The 15,197-nt window shown below is 32.1% G+C and overlaps 1 protein-coding gene across 3 annotated transcripts in view; it reads right to left on the bottom strand.

The window, feature by feature from the left end:
• drn (zinc finger AN1-type doctor no) overlaps nucleotides 1-15,197 on the bottom strand; it is a 33,754-nt gene that overhangs the window by 3,020 nt on the left and 15,537 nt on the right. The window lies entirely within an intron of this gene.

The following is a 15,197-nucleotide window of genomic DNA, read 5'->3' as shown; positions in this document are numbered from 1 at the left end:
TCTCCTACGTACGTCGCCTCATTTTCCCCCTCCCCTCTCACTCTCTCTTTTTGTGTATTCTTCCTTGTAGCTCCCCGCGTTTCCGAGTAGGCCGATGTCCCCGTGGCTGTAATTTCGCGATGCCCACAATGACCGCGGTAACAGTGACAACGTCGAAGACGAATACGACACGATGACGATAACGACGATCGCGACGGCGGCTTGAGTTACGAGGCACCCGTAACCTTAACTACGCTACTGCTTCGGGTCTCGCCTTCTCCTCTACCTACAGTCGTAAGCACCAGGGAGGGGATGTAAAGTCGTTGCCTCACTCTCTCCTCTTCAACGACTCCCTACCATAAAGAAAATAAACCACACTAACGTTACTGCTGCTACAGCAGCTACTGCTCTTACTGTTCTCATTGTTGTTGTGTTATTATTGTTGTTACTATTACTACAGCTGCTGCTGGTGGTGGTGGTGGTAGTAGTCGTGGTGGAGGTGGAGATGGTGGTGGTGGTGATGATGATATTGTTGTTACTATTACTACAGCTGCTGCTGGTGGTGGTGGTGGTAGTAGTCGTGGTGGTGGTGGTGGTGGTGGTGGTGGTGGTGGTGCTGCTGCTGTTATTATTGCTGCTGCCGCCGCCGATGCTGCTGCTACTGCTGCTGCTACTGCTGCTGCTGTTGTTGTTGTTGTTGTTGTTTTTGTTACTACTGCTGTCCCCATTGCTGTTAATATTATTACTGTTAGCCACTATTACCTCTCCACTTACCTGGCACTTTCGAGTGAATATGAGATTATATACGAAAGATAATGAAAATGACGATACCATACTGATGATACTACGACAATGATGGGGATGAATAGAAAAAGAGAGGAAGAAGGCAAATGTCACAAATGGATAATATAAAATGATAAAAACGGACAAATAATAAAATTGCATTGTTTGAGTGAATTGCTCGAAACACAAGGAGGAATTGCTTTTGTACTGCTTTTATCTACGTCCTCTCTGTTTGTCTTATTAATTTTCCCCGTTGCAAGGTATCGTGAAGCCGAAAAGCAAGAACAATTGGTAATTAGACCAGCGAGCAAAAGAATTGCTGCCCGAGCGCAATATTATTCCATTTCCTTCCCTAATGTAAATGGAGAAGAAGTGGAGGGAGAAATAGAGTTATAGAGAAGCAGGCGAGAGCTTTACCAAACGCAATCTTTAAGCGAGGCAGCTTTAATGAGTGACCGAAGTGGATGAACAAGGTTGCAAAGCATAAACTGCTCACACGTTGTCTATAAGAAACGAGGAAACTCGTAAAGCTCGGTTGGCACCTCTCGATTAATAAAAGAATTGGTGCGGGGTACCACGGCGATGACTATACACTCCTGGTAATCAGATGGCGCCACTCGTATCTCTCAGTTCGTGTTACGCGCTACCTAAGGGCACATTCGTGAAGTTGGCACGTCGACCGTCGATGAACGTCGGTCGCGCTATTCCAGTCGTCTGCGTGGACCCTACAATCGCGTCGGAGCAACAAGCGAACAACGAGTAACTTGGAGTAAGGGCACTTCGGCTAATCCCTTTCCCCATCGCACCCCCACTCTCAACTATGTCACACTCGCAATAAAACCATATGTTACGGACACACTCGCATGGGCAATAGACGCAAACCTCATATGAATGATTTAACAAACAAAACAAAAGAAAAGAAACGTGTCTTACTGTTCAAAGTTCTTGACCGCCTCTTTCTCAACCTCAACCTCCACCTCCACCATCACCTCCACCTCCACCATCATCTCCATCACCTCCACCTCCACCATCATCTCCATCACCTCCACCACCACCTCCACAGCACCCGAGTATTATCCAATAACTATGCAAAAAGTAGTATGTACGTATGCGTGTACAAATGTCGATTGAGTCGTCTTTTGTTTTCACGTGTAATTGCAACATAAGCCGGAAAAATTCTCCTGATCATTAATTCAGTTAGCTTTTCTTTCTGTCACGGACCGCGCTTGCAAAAATATCTATACGTGTAATTACGGGAGTCTATTAGACAAGTTTGACCTCATTTTCCGAATTAGTGACTATTCGTACACTTCTCGCCTAACTCAAATTCAAATTTTACTACGACATTGTTTTCTGCTTTCGCTTATTTCTAAATGCATGCGCGCGCCATGTTTCCAGATTATGTAAGAATTTTGTTTTGAATTACGAACGAGCACGAGTCACAAAATTTCGCGTCGGACGACCAGCTTGCCCATCGTCACATTCAGTATTCAGCTTCTAAACATTCATTCTTTAAAATTTATTTAATTTATTAGCAAATTGCATCTCAAATTTCAAAGAATAATATTATACGAAATTTGATCTATTTATTGCAAATGTCTTCGTTTGGAAAGCTCCCCCTCCCCCCAACCGCCTCACGTAACTCGTTTTATTATTGAGAGATTTTGAGTTAATCATTTCTCATTGAAATCTACAAAAAGAACAAAAATTAATCGACTATAACTAGTAATTATTTATTCTATATGTAAATTCAACTCGTAATTCCGCTAAAAATTTTCATTCTTCAATCGAACAAAGCAGATAAAGGAAAGGAAAAAAAATTAATATTGAACGATCTGTGTAATGTACGGAGGCACGTCTATTAGTTAGTCTTGTATGTCGTTCACCGTTAAACCTAATTTATTACGACCTTGATTTAGAATTTACTTTCTTTCTAGCCTTGACATTACTTTTTAGTATGCATTGACTTTACGCTATTTATAAATCGGGGGCGCTCGCGTTTCGCTATCATTCATTGTCCGTGTGCGGAAAACCATCGACCGATTAAAGAGGGGCGGGAGAGGAAGAGGGCGAGGTGAGTGACGAGACGCGAAAACCGTGCAAATCTTTGTCCCGCCGTTTACTGGCGCGCGGCCAGCAGGAGATGACGTCTTTTAATTGCGTAGCCGATTGCGTTGGGCGGTCTTCTAAGGAATTTTTGATATTTTCAAGCGCGGGCTATGTAAACGGCGGAAAAGAAGAAAGGAATTGGCAACGGTAATCCGCGCGCACCTAATTTGAATTAACCTCGGCAACTAGAGAAACAAGAAAAATGGAATGATATTGTTCAGAGCTCCTTCCGTTCCTTATTGTTACTTAAGGTTTTCCTTTTTTTAACCCGTACCAATAAGACCCTTCGGTGGACTTTAAAACACTACATGGCTCGCTTTATAGACTTCACAACTACCGTTTATTTAAGCTTCACACTCTCTCTCTCTCTCTCTCTCTCTCTCTCTCTCTCTCTCTCTATATATATATATATATATATATATATATATATCACTCATAAATTTTTGTTACCGCGCTGCATAAAAAAAAACAACAACAACAAAGAATGCTTACATTAATGCTGTTTGTTTTTTAATCAATGCTTCTTGAATTTTATCTGATTATTCTGAAAATTATAAAAATAATAATTGATCGTATGTTCAAACTAAAGTAACTTTTTATCCAAAAATATATTATTTCAGCGCGTCTTTTCTGCATAAGAATGATCTATCACGCTTTATAACTTTATCTAAAATACGAAAAAAAATGTTTATTCTATTTTTTATACAAAAGCACTAGAAAAATTTATTTTCAAAATGTTTAAAAAGTGTGTGGAATACGGATACGTTTGTGTATACAGGTATGCGTATATATAAAACGTACAGAGCATTTATGAAATGATAGATTTTTTAATTCGTTATTCATACTAGAAGATTAAATTAGAAACAAAAATAAACATATTGAATAAAGTTACTAGAAAAAAAACTGAAAATTCTGGTTCCTCTAATTCAATTGATTTCTTATATCATTTTACCCTCAATTAATACGGAATGCTTGCGCCTGTATTTTTCATTGGTTCTTAGGTAATAATATTAGAAAATGGAAAATATTTTTAATACTGGAAACAATTTATATACAGCAACCTATTTCATACTCTTGGAGAAAAAGAAATTTGTAAAACAGACCACTTGTAAAATGTACCAATACTATAATTAAAAATTAATAAACTATAAATAATTAGAATACAGTGTTAAAATTAATAGACTTGGCTTGTTAATCGGAAGTTTAATTTTCTTAATTCAATTACAATTAAGCAAACTCGGTTTGCAAATTACGTAATAAAATCAAGATAAAAAATAAAAATAAGTCAGTAGATAAAATACTTATATTTAAATATCATTATCCAAACACTAACTCGATGAATAAAAAAATATGATGAAATCAATACAACTAAAGTTATGAATACAAAAATTATTTCAAAATATAGTTTGATCAATCAGCAAATGACCGCTAACCGCTGTGCATCTCGTATCTATTTATCTAAGGCGATAGCCCTTTTAATAAGATACCAACGGTTCTCCCTTGTCATGTTTTAATTACAAAGAAAAGCTGCTGGTGCCACTTTTATCCCTTGGGATGAAAAATTGGAGCAAAAAATCTAAAACCTATTTTAGTGTTTCGTGATTCGTATATCGCTGCTGTTGAAAAACGTGCACATTCACACGCTTGACAATTCCTCGTATTTATTTGTACGAGATAGCATTTATTGTTGGCCACACGGCCAAAATCTTGAGGTACAATATACAGTAAAAGAAAAATGTAAACAAAAATGTAAAAAAAAAACTATGCAACAATAGAAAAGGTGAAAGACAAGGATATATATATATATATATATATATATATATATATATAGAGAGAGAGAGAGAGAGAGAGAGAGAGAGAGAGAATGAAAAAGACGTGTGACAAGACATTTGCGAGTATAGTTGCTTTGCGTAAAAGGTGCCATCGACTTATCTATGACCCTTTTACCTTCTCTCTTTACCTTATTCAAATTTATAAGTAAGCTTTTATTATCTATAAGTAAGCACCACTCACTTGCCTACACTATCGGTAAAGGGAACAACTGACGCCCTATTCCTGTTAATGATCCAATTCTTTTATACCTCTATTTTTTTCTTTATCTGTTTTTTCATTCCATTTTCTTGCGTTGTATCCGTTTAGATTACGGAATTTCATCGAAAATCTTTATTCACCGTTGACAGAATGCGATTGTGTGTGCGCAGAAACATCTCCCCTCTCCCGTAAAGATAGTACCGAATGGAACGGAAAGCCAACGAATCGCTTCTCTTTCTTACTTCTGTGTAAAATTTTTTATGAATTATTATTATGTCCGGCTTTTTGGACGAACAACCTCAGCTCAAAACTTATATTATGATTATACTTATTAATTGACGTTACAGCTTTTCTTGCATTTCTTAACTAATGAATATTATTATAATAATATCGTCGCGATTTTGAGAGATATCGTAAAAATTAATGTCTTGGCGTTTTCGAGAGAGAGAGAGAGAGAGAGAGAGAGAGAGAGAGAGAGAGAGAGAGAGAAGTGTATTTCAACGATGCTTTTAGGTGCTAATAAATCATAAAAACGAGTCACGTTGAGGTATATGTTAAATAGTTAATTACCCGATTAATTAATTATTTTAACGAATCAACAAAGCAATAAAAAAAATACGTATTGTAAGAAAGCAAAGCTTAACTGCGCAGAAATCTTTTTATTTATTTATTTATTTAATTGGAAACGCGACGATTAAACATTATATATTCATATTCTTGGATTAGCTACAAAAAACTTCATGCAAGCAAATGTCTTATTTTAATAAATCACAATGAAATAAATATCATTGGCCATAAACTGATGGAATTGAAAAAAAAAAGAAATAAAGAAAAAAGCCTTGATATCACGAAAGCGATAATATTTTTCAAACGCATGGAGAAATCGCGTACGTCCACGGAAATTCATCGCTGACAATAGAGCAGCAACCAATAACGATTCACTGATATCCCCGGCGCACAAAAGCAGCGTAAAAACGTAACTTCGGTAGTTAGGTTACGAGAACAAACTTAACCGAACTTAAATCCGCGCTACAAAATAATCGCTTCAGAGTTCTCGTTAAGACTCAGCATTGGCGTCAACTTATCAACAAAGAAAGCATACGTAGATCGCGTTACCAATGATAGAGGGAAACAAGAGGACAATTGATTTCGGATCCTTCCTTGAGGCTTGATTCGTACAGCCGTTCACAGCCTCAATGACTAATCGAATCACGAGAACGTAAAACGCGTCACTCGTAGGCGTCAGCTTACGGGTAAGTATTTCGTGCGCGTATAACGGCGGCAGCCATGAAATATGAAATCCAAGTCCTACTGTAAATACAATTCCTGAATCCGGTCGGGTGAGGATTCGCCTCAATTACGCAATGGCCATTACATGTTCCTTTATGCCTTATAACCTCTCACGACCTTGTCACAATCTTCTATATTTTTCAATTAGCTTTAGAGTTTAGTTTAGTTTGGTTCGGTTTGGTTTGGTTTGGTTTGGTTTGGTTTGGTTTAGTTTCGTTTGGTTTGGTTTGGTTTGGCTTTGCTTGGTTAAATATGAGACTCGTTCGGTAATGCGGCCCTCTCGCGATAAAAATAAAGGATGAGCCGAGACGTGTGTCGTAAATCGCTTTATGCGGAACTGTATTATTGGCCGTATCTTGGACTGAGGTTTTTATAAATGATCGAATAGTGGATGCTGAACAAAAGAAAATTTGTTGGTTAGCAACGATAAATACGCGTTTAAATGTTCTTTAAAAAAAAAAAAAAAAAAAAGTTTAATAAATAAAAAATATTTAATTCAGTAGTTACAAAATTATATTTCTAACCAGTAATTTATGCTTTTTCTACCCACCCCCCACCTCTCTCTCTTTTTTTTTCATAAGGCATAAATTACATAACTACATAAATTTCTCAGCAATGCAAGTATAAAACAATACGGAAATACGAAAGAATTTTGAAACGTATGTTGCACTATTATATTTTACGCTAAATATTGCAATACTTGGGAATAATAGCTATACAAATAAAAACAAAGATGTTCGTAACAAAGAGTATTTAATTTGCAAAGTCCAGTTAATTCATTCGCTCTTTTAAAATTTGTATTTCTTCGCGGAGGACGGCAATCTTCGCTCCAACCGCGTGCAACGTGATTCGCAAAGTACACACGCAACTTCAACATGCTAACAATAACGATTCACCTCGAATGACCAAAAGTCAGAGTTCCGTCAGAACGAATTACGATGTGTCACGAATGCATATATAGCGAACAATGGAGAAAACACGTGGCATGAGTGTGGCGCCTGCGTACATATTTTTCATAACACTACGATTTCCCTTATTGTCCCTTATCTTCTCAGGTTTGTCTTTTTTCTTTTTATTAATTTTTTTATTTATTTATTATTATTTTTTATTATTTTTTTTTAACAAGTCAGTGTGTATAACAAAAGTACGTGCAATAATAATAATAATAATAATAATAATAAAGTTAATTAATAAATATAATAAATATAATAAATATAATAAATACTATTATATACTGCGTATGGTGCAGGAAAAATATTTATATGTCGTAACAGTAAAAATCTCACGAGAATGCTACAAGGAGATATCATAATGCTACATAAATTACAATTTCTTGTACATTGAATATGTTCGATTTATTAGTATTGGCACACGCGCTCGATAAAATTATTTGCCAAACATAGATTGCAAGTATTGGATACACGAGTGTATATTGAATAATTATGGATACATATTTGAGATGCAAGACGGAAAATGTACTTAAGGAATATCGGTTTTACCATGCGTGGCGATGAATTACTTGCTTTACATTCGACATTCAGGGGGCAAATTAATCTATACACTTGAGCTTATATTCAAAGGAATTGTTAAAAACCGCGATCGACTGTAAATCCTCGACAAACTTATATAAATATTTTTGGAAATTCATAATCAAATAGTAATTCAATACTAGAATAAAAACAAGCCAAAAACAAAAAACAACAACAACAACAGCAACAAAACAAATAGATACATGGAAGCTTATATAAAATTCCTTGTTAAAGGCAACAGTAAAATGAAATAAACAATGGCTCATTACGTTTAATGGAGCCAAGAGTTTTTGAACGCTCTTCGTTCAATTTCATATATAACGGAGCAGGCACATGTAGCCGTGATTCACGAGCTCCACGAGACCTCGTTATTAAAGAGTCACATTATGTTAGTATATTCCGGCTTCATCATAATAATATGCTCGTCGTTCCAATGATGGCTAGCTTTGTGTAAACAGCTATCGATGTCATCGATATTAGAGATGAAATTTAGAAAATGGAACACTAGTCTCCTCGACGTTTTGCCTAGTAAACTACCTTATTGAACAAGATTCGAGGGATTATTGAATTGACGAGTAAATTGTACTTTTATTGTATACGAAAAGGAAAGGAGTTTGTTGAGAAGAGTACACATGCGTACAAAGCCCCGACACGTTCCTCGTCCGCAATCCAAACTACTCTCACACACACACTCTCTCTCTCTCTCTCTCTGCTTGAGAAAAGTAGTCTCGAAAAACAATTGCCTTGGAGTGTCACATACGAAATGAAACTCCCGATGCAATTGAATAACAAATCAGTACCTTCCTCGATGGTTTTCGGCATTCAACAATGTTGATCACGGCTCGGTTATTAGTAACTGGGATATTCTCTATAGCTCTATCGATGTTTCATAATTGCCTTGGCTATTGTTGCTTTGTAAGAATGAGGGAGGGGATGGAATGAAGGAGGGACATTGAAAGAGCTTCGTCGAAAGAGCTAAAGCGCTTATAACCATCCTTGAAGTATACCTAAGCTACCTTTATACCCGCGCATGTACACCTTTTACACTCTTCTACGTACTTATCGCCCATTCCACTTACGAATAAACTTGCCATAACGGTACACACGTAATCCACTTCCGACGTTATTTATCTTTCCTTGGCAGGAGCTATTGTTTCAAATATTAGCCACCTGTCTTAAATGAAATCATTCTCAAAAAATTTTCTATGCTATAATTTAGCAAATTGAAAAAACTAAATGACCTTCCTTATCGCTACTGAAATATAAAACTTTTTTGCTATTTTGTGCAAAATAAAACCAAATTTAAATTCGCATTGATATTTGATACATAGAAAATTGTATTCATCTCGGTAATTGCTGTTTTTTTGTTTACGTTAAATAAAAAACAGTAACAATTTTAACTAATTATGTTGTGAATAAAAATCGATGTTTCCTTTGCATAATATGCTGCAAACAAGTACTGTGCATGTCTGTAAAGAACTTAGAAAAACTTTCTTTAATAATACACACGCGTGTACACCGCCACCTCCCACACACATACAGAGAGAGAGAGAGAGAGAGAGAGAGAGAGAGAGAGAGAGAGAGAGAGAGAGAGAAAGCATTATATGCCTATATAGAGTATGATAATTATATTCTACAGTATATTGCTTTATAGCATCAAATAAATTTTGTACATTTTCTCGGGTAATAAAGATAAAACAATTGCATGAATCTTCAGTAATTTAACGAGATTATCAGTAACCAAGGAAATATAATTATTAAAATATAAGAAATATACTTAGAGTTCAAATATTTTGTACAAAATACATAACAATTACGTTACATGCTTACAAGCTTAATGCTTGTATTTTGTTCAATTTTACTGTAAAAGCTAATCACAAAATAATATATGTGCGCAACAATGTAGCAAAATAAAATTTTGAAACTGATTACATTTCGATTCGAACAATAAGATAAAAGAATAAAGAATTATTAATGCGTAAATGAAAAAAAAACTTGCGCGCATACATAGAAGTAATTTAAAAATAAAATGCAATCTATGGGAATTGCTAAAAAAAAAAAAATTAACTAGACATAAATCAAATATAATCATATTACTGTATTGTCATATTATATGTCCGTTGTAATGTAATCGTTGATAAAATTTAAGTCTTCAGTATGCGCAATAAGTCATGAACTGGAATGTAATGCAATGTGTAAAATAAATTAAATTGAGTAATTTGTTCAAATTAAACTTCCGATTTCTAAAAACCTTGGCCTCGTGTTGCCCTCAAGTAAAAACAGTTTAAGTCTACTCTACAGGTTTGCATTTCACTTCTTTGTTTATTTATATTCTTATTGACTGTTTTATATAAAATTATTATTTACAAACAGCCATACTGCAAATAAAAACAAAAAAAAAAAACAAATGCAACTAAACATTTTTTTGTATGGCATTAGCTATAGTTTACACTACATGATATTTGTTCATCTACACGTTTAATACTTATTTTTGAAAAATATGCTTGTTACATGCTATCTATAACTTTGTACATACTTTCTAGACATTCTTAACATGATTACACAGTTTATATAAAATATAATATAATATTCAAATGTATAAAAGGTTAAAAGGTTTAAGCAATTTTTATTTTTGTTGAAATCGTATGGATTACACAAAAATAAATACTAATAAATTTAAATTACAACTTCCCATTAAATAAATAATGTACCACAGTGAATAGATTCTATTTATTAGTTCATTTTATTTATTTTTTATTTTTATGTGCTACACACACACAAAAGGTGCATATGAGTTTATTGCAAATAATTTAAAATGAACTAAAAAATAATGATAACTGATGTTCTCTGAATAATTATATGAATAGTCAGGCGTAGAAATATATAAACAAATTAATATTATAACAAGTCGGACAATATTAGCGCATTAATATAATAATATTATATAAAATTATATAATAAATCCTTCATACATCATTAAGGAAAATATTTTTCTGTATTTTTAGCTTTAATAATATAATGGAATTTATAGTGTAAGTTTCGTTTAAGTTTTAAAAAATAATGACTCCATTTCATTAAAAAAAAAAAAAATACTAAAATAATGGTATCATTAGCAAAAGTAGATAATTTACTATCAATTTATAAATAATTTTTAATATTGAAATCCTATATAATATAATAAAATGTGTACAATCTTTAAATTGAAGTTAAAACATATTTCATCATTGAAATTATGTCTCATAAAGTCAAAGTAGTTTGTCGAGAAAATCATTGAATATTACTATTTTAATTGTGTAGCTTTTCATTCCATAATACGTTTACATTCGCTAATAAACTATTCGTCTATTACTAAAAATTTTTGATTTCAGGTTGCTTAAAGAATGGAGTTACGGTTCAATATAACAATATTTAATAACATTTGATAGCTGCTTTATATTTTATTGAGATGGACAAAATTTGTTCAACGATTAAAATACGTATTCAATTAACTGGATAAATTTAAATAAAAATAACATAATTATTCAATAAATATAATTAAATATATGATTAAAAATATATAATTACAAATATTTTTCAATATTTTAACAAGCAAAATCTTATATTTCATTAACTAATTGAATATAAAAAATAACTATCATTATATCTCATTCAATCGATAATTGTAAAACAAGGAATCAAAGTGAACATGTATTTTCAACTTTATGAGCTTTATAAAAATGTCAATGATTGTATTAAGAATAAACGTTTTGAGTATCAAGTGATAATTATATTATTAATGAATATAGTTACAACGAATTATCTTCTTACCAGTCCTAACAATTTGAATTAAAGATAAATTATACGATAATCAATTACCCATTTATACAATATATCAAATAGCCTTACAGGTGTAAAAATTGTCGTTGAATTAATTTTCGAAAACATTTATAAGAAATAGATAATCGATGCAATGCAGTTTTCAGTTTTCAGTTTTTAGATTAATTATACCAGTAGAGTCTAATTCGTAAATAAAGACAAGCCATTTCAATAACCTTTATTAATAAAGATACAGTCTCTCTAATGGAAAAAAATCGTAATCGTTGACATTTCATCTTGATTTAAAATAGAAAAATGCTACTTTCATTCATTAGGCATGAATGAAAGGCATGAATATACATTAATATTACGAGGGAAAGCATAAATTGATTAAAAGTAAATGCGCTTCCGTTCTCTTGTTTATTTTGATAATTATTACTAAGAAGTGCAATAATATTAGTAGCTAAATGGAACAGTAAATCAAATAATTTTGGATGTAATAAAGTTTTTGTACGGAAATATGAGTAAAACGATGAGAATATTTAAATTTTTCTAAACTTTAGTTCACCATAAATCGTACTTGTCGAATTATCTAGTTTATTTTCAAGAGAATTCGGAAAATTCTATAGTCTACATGAGCTAAGCTTGATTACATTGTATTAAGCTTTATTTTCAGATAAGATCTGCATATCTTACAATATTTCATTTATCATGGAATTGAATATTCTGTATTTAATAATAATAGTAAGTAGCTCAATAAGTGCAGCATAATATCCGATATTAAATAATAATAAAAATCATAAGACCACACTTTTGTAATTTAAAACGTTTAAAATTTGGTTGAATCATAATCTTATTCTTTTACATTTAATTTATAATTCTGGAAATGAATCCTGTGCTTGAATTTAATCTTATATTATTTTACTATATATTATAAAATTTTCATGCTTATATAAATTCACTCAATAACAAAGAAATATATTTCTTTAATTAGATTATGTTATTTAAAAATTCAATAAAATTTCATTTTAATAATAAAATTATTTTAAACTATCATTCAATTTTATTTGAAAAAAATCAAATTACATTATACTCTTCCTATTTGATATAATTATATTGCACGTGCGTATACATTAATGCATAAATATTTGTAGGAAAGTTATAGAAGAAATGAGTGCCTAAGAAGTTGATAAATGATATTAAATACTTAATCAATCGATTTGACATAATAACCATAGCTGACCGCAAAGAAACGAACAATAGAATTTATAACTTTAAGATTAAAAATGATGTACTACTGTTAATAATGTTAGCCGATGTATAATTAACATGCATCTTCTAGGAAATAAGTAAATGTAAATTTTTTTTAAACTTTTTTTGAAAAATTATGGGTTTGCCTATGAGACCAAATTAATATTGAATTGTTTAATGGAATTTCAATATGATTAACATTATTTGGATGTGACTATAAATAAAAATTTTTAGCGTAAAATTATTAATATCAACAATTTAAGTAGACAATTTGAACAATATTGAATCAACATTAAAATAATATTTAAAGACTCGATTCAATGCTTCAACAAGAGCCTTATAATCGCTTCTGATAACCTACAATCGGATTCAATTTTCTACGCGAATGCAACACTGCACACAACGCATTAAGTATGAACTTGTGTCTGTAATGCATAAGTTACACATATACAACGCCTGACGACAATTGATACGCGCGTTTGGGTAAATTGAGCCACGTTAACTGCTCCAATAAAGTCTGCTATCTAAACTTTAAAGAAGCATTCTTTTATTATTAAACGACTTATTCTCTGGTATGAAATACTTTTATTAATAAATAGAATTACTCACATTATTCTCTAAACATTTCTTGTAAATGAAACATGTTTATGATATAATAATAATAATAATAATAATAATAATAATAATAATAATATTAACAATAATAAAAATAATAAACAAATAATTTGGATCACAACATTTTTTTACAAAATAATCTTCAGTAGTCTTTGCATCAACACATACATATTTTATTGGCTCTTCAAACGTATTAGCTATCCACTTGTTTCTAAATATTAGGTGAATAATGACAAATTACTATCATCAATGCTTTACCCTGTGTATTTTCAATATGGCAAATAGTTATAAAAAAGCCCCAAGACAATAAGCATCAATAAGGTGTTAATATGTTTAAATAAAAAGTATGCTTCCCGTATAATGTAATACACCGTAGGAAGGAGCTCGCGAGTGTAAACGAAATCTTAAGATTGGGACGGGATTCAAGATGATACTGCAAAGCCTCACAGACAAAAGTGTCGCGTCATCGTATCAAGAGTTACTTGATCATCGATCGAGTCTTCACGAAGAAAAATATTCGGACAAAGAATCCGCTTCCGCGCTTAGCTTTTGTTAAAAATACGGTTGCGGTTGACGTTAGAGGCGTAGAGTGAATCACAGGACGCTGCGCTTTCACAGCCAAATTTCCTTTATCTCACTCCCTATTAATTCGCAAGGGTTTAACATTCGCATATTCCACTCATTGATGCCCCTCTTCCATACAATCAGTTACAGACGCTCGCCCACATACGCGCAAGTATTTATTGCATGCTTAGTAACTGTTATTGCTTACTTGGACTCGTTTACCAAAACAATCCGATTATTCTTCGCGAGAGATTCTCTTTTTCTTTTAAACTAGTCTGGTCCAATTTGGCCAATCCAGGGCGAATGTTTAGCAAGCGATATAATTTACGTGGTCATTTTGATCATTTCATTGGCTTTTGAACTCGTACTTGTCCGTGTTCTCATATTTGATCGACATTGTTCATGAAATTTTTTTCTAATAAAATATCCACATAAAGCTTATCTGAATAATTATGTGCATTGAAAGAGACTATCAAATTATAAATAACCAACGATTATAAAAGTGCCGACGAATTAAGTCAATATCACAATAGCAATATGCCAAACAGTTATAGATTGCTTTTTAATACCATTTTTTTTTAAATAAACGCTTTTTGGTAATAAGGCTAATAACCTTATAAGATAAGGGGTCTGGTGCGCTATTAGACAAATGGTTGGATTTATTATTTTCAAATTTATTAATAATGTATTGAAGAGGTCTTGTCAATGTTTAAATTTCGATAGTAGATCTTCTTCTTTCTGATGTCAGCCTTGTCGACACTTCAATTATTAATAAAAAGAAAAATCAGAAATCTTTATAACAATATTAATATATTTGGCAATTATATTTTACGCGTTAACTTTTTAATTAATATAATAATACAATTAGAATTATTCTATTAATATTCGTCTTAATCGAGGTAGTGTATTGAATAAATAGCGAAGAAAAATGTATTATGATAGTACTCGTTATAAAGATTCCAGTTTTCCTGTTATCCTGTAATTGAGGCTAATTTTTCTCTCCATACGTTTTTGCATTTAATCAAAAACTTAATATACGAAACTATTAAGTGCTTTTATGCTTTTACAATAAAGTTAATTTTCCTTTTCTGACAGATACAAATACTGATAATTTCATTATGATTTATTAAGAATAAGCAAGTTTAAACATGCAAATACATTTTTTAATTTATGCATTAATTAAATTAAAAATAATTGCTCGACAATTATTAATTAATTATTTACTTTTACGTATATAATAAATGATATTCT

This window comes from Ceratosolen solmsi, unplaced genomic scaffold (genome assembly GCF_000503995.2).
Source record: "Ceratosolen solmsi marchali unplaced genomic scaffold, CerSol_1.0 scaffold8, whole genome shotgun sequence".
NCBI classification, from domain to species: domain Eukaryota; kingdom Metazoa; phylum Arthropoda; class Insecta; order Hymenoptera; family Agaonidae; genus Ceratosolen; species Ceratosolen solmsi.
The sequence above is the reverse complement of the archived record's forward strand: the minus strand, read 5'-3'. Positions and strand labels throughout refer to the sequence as shown.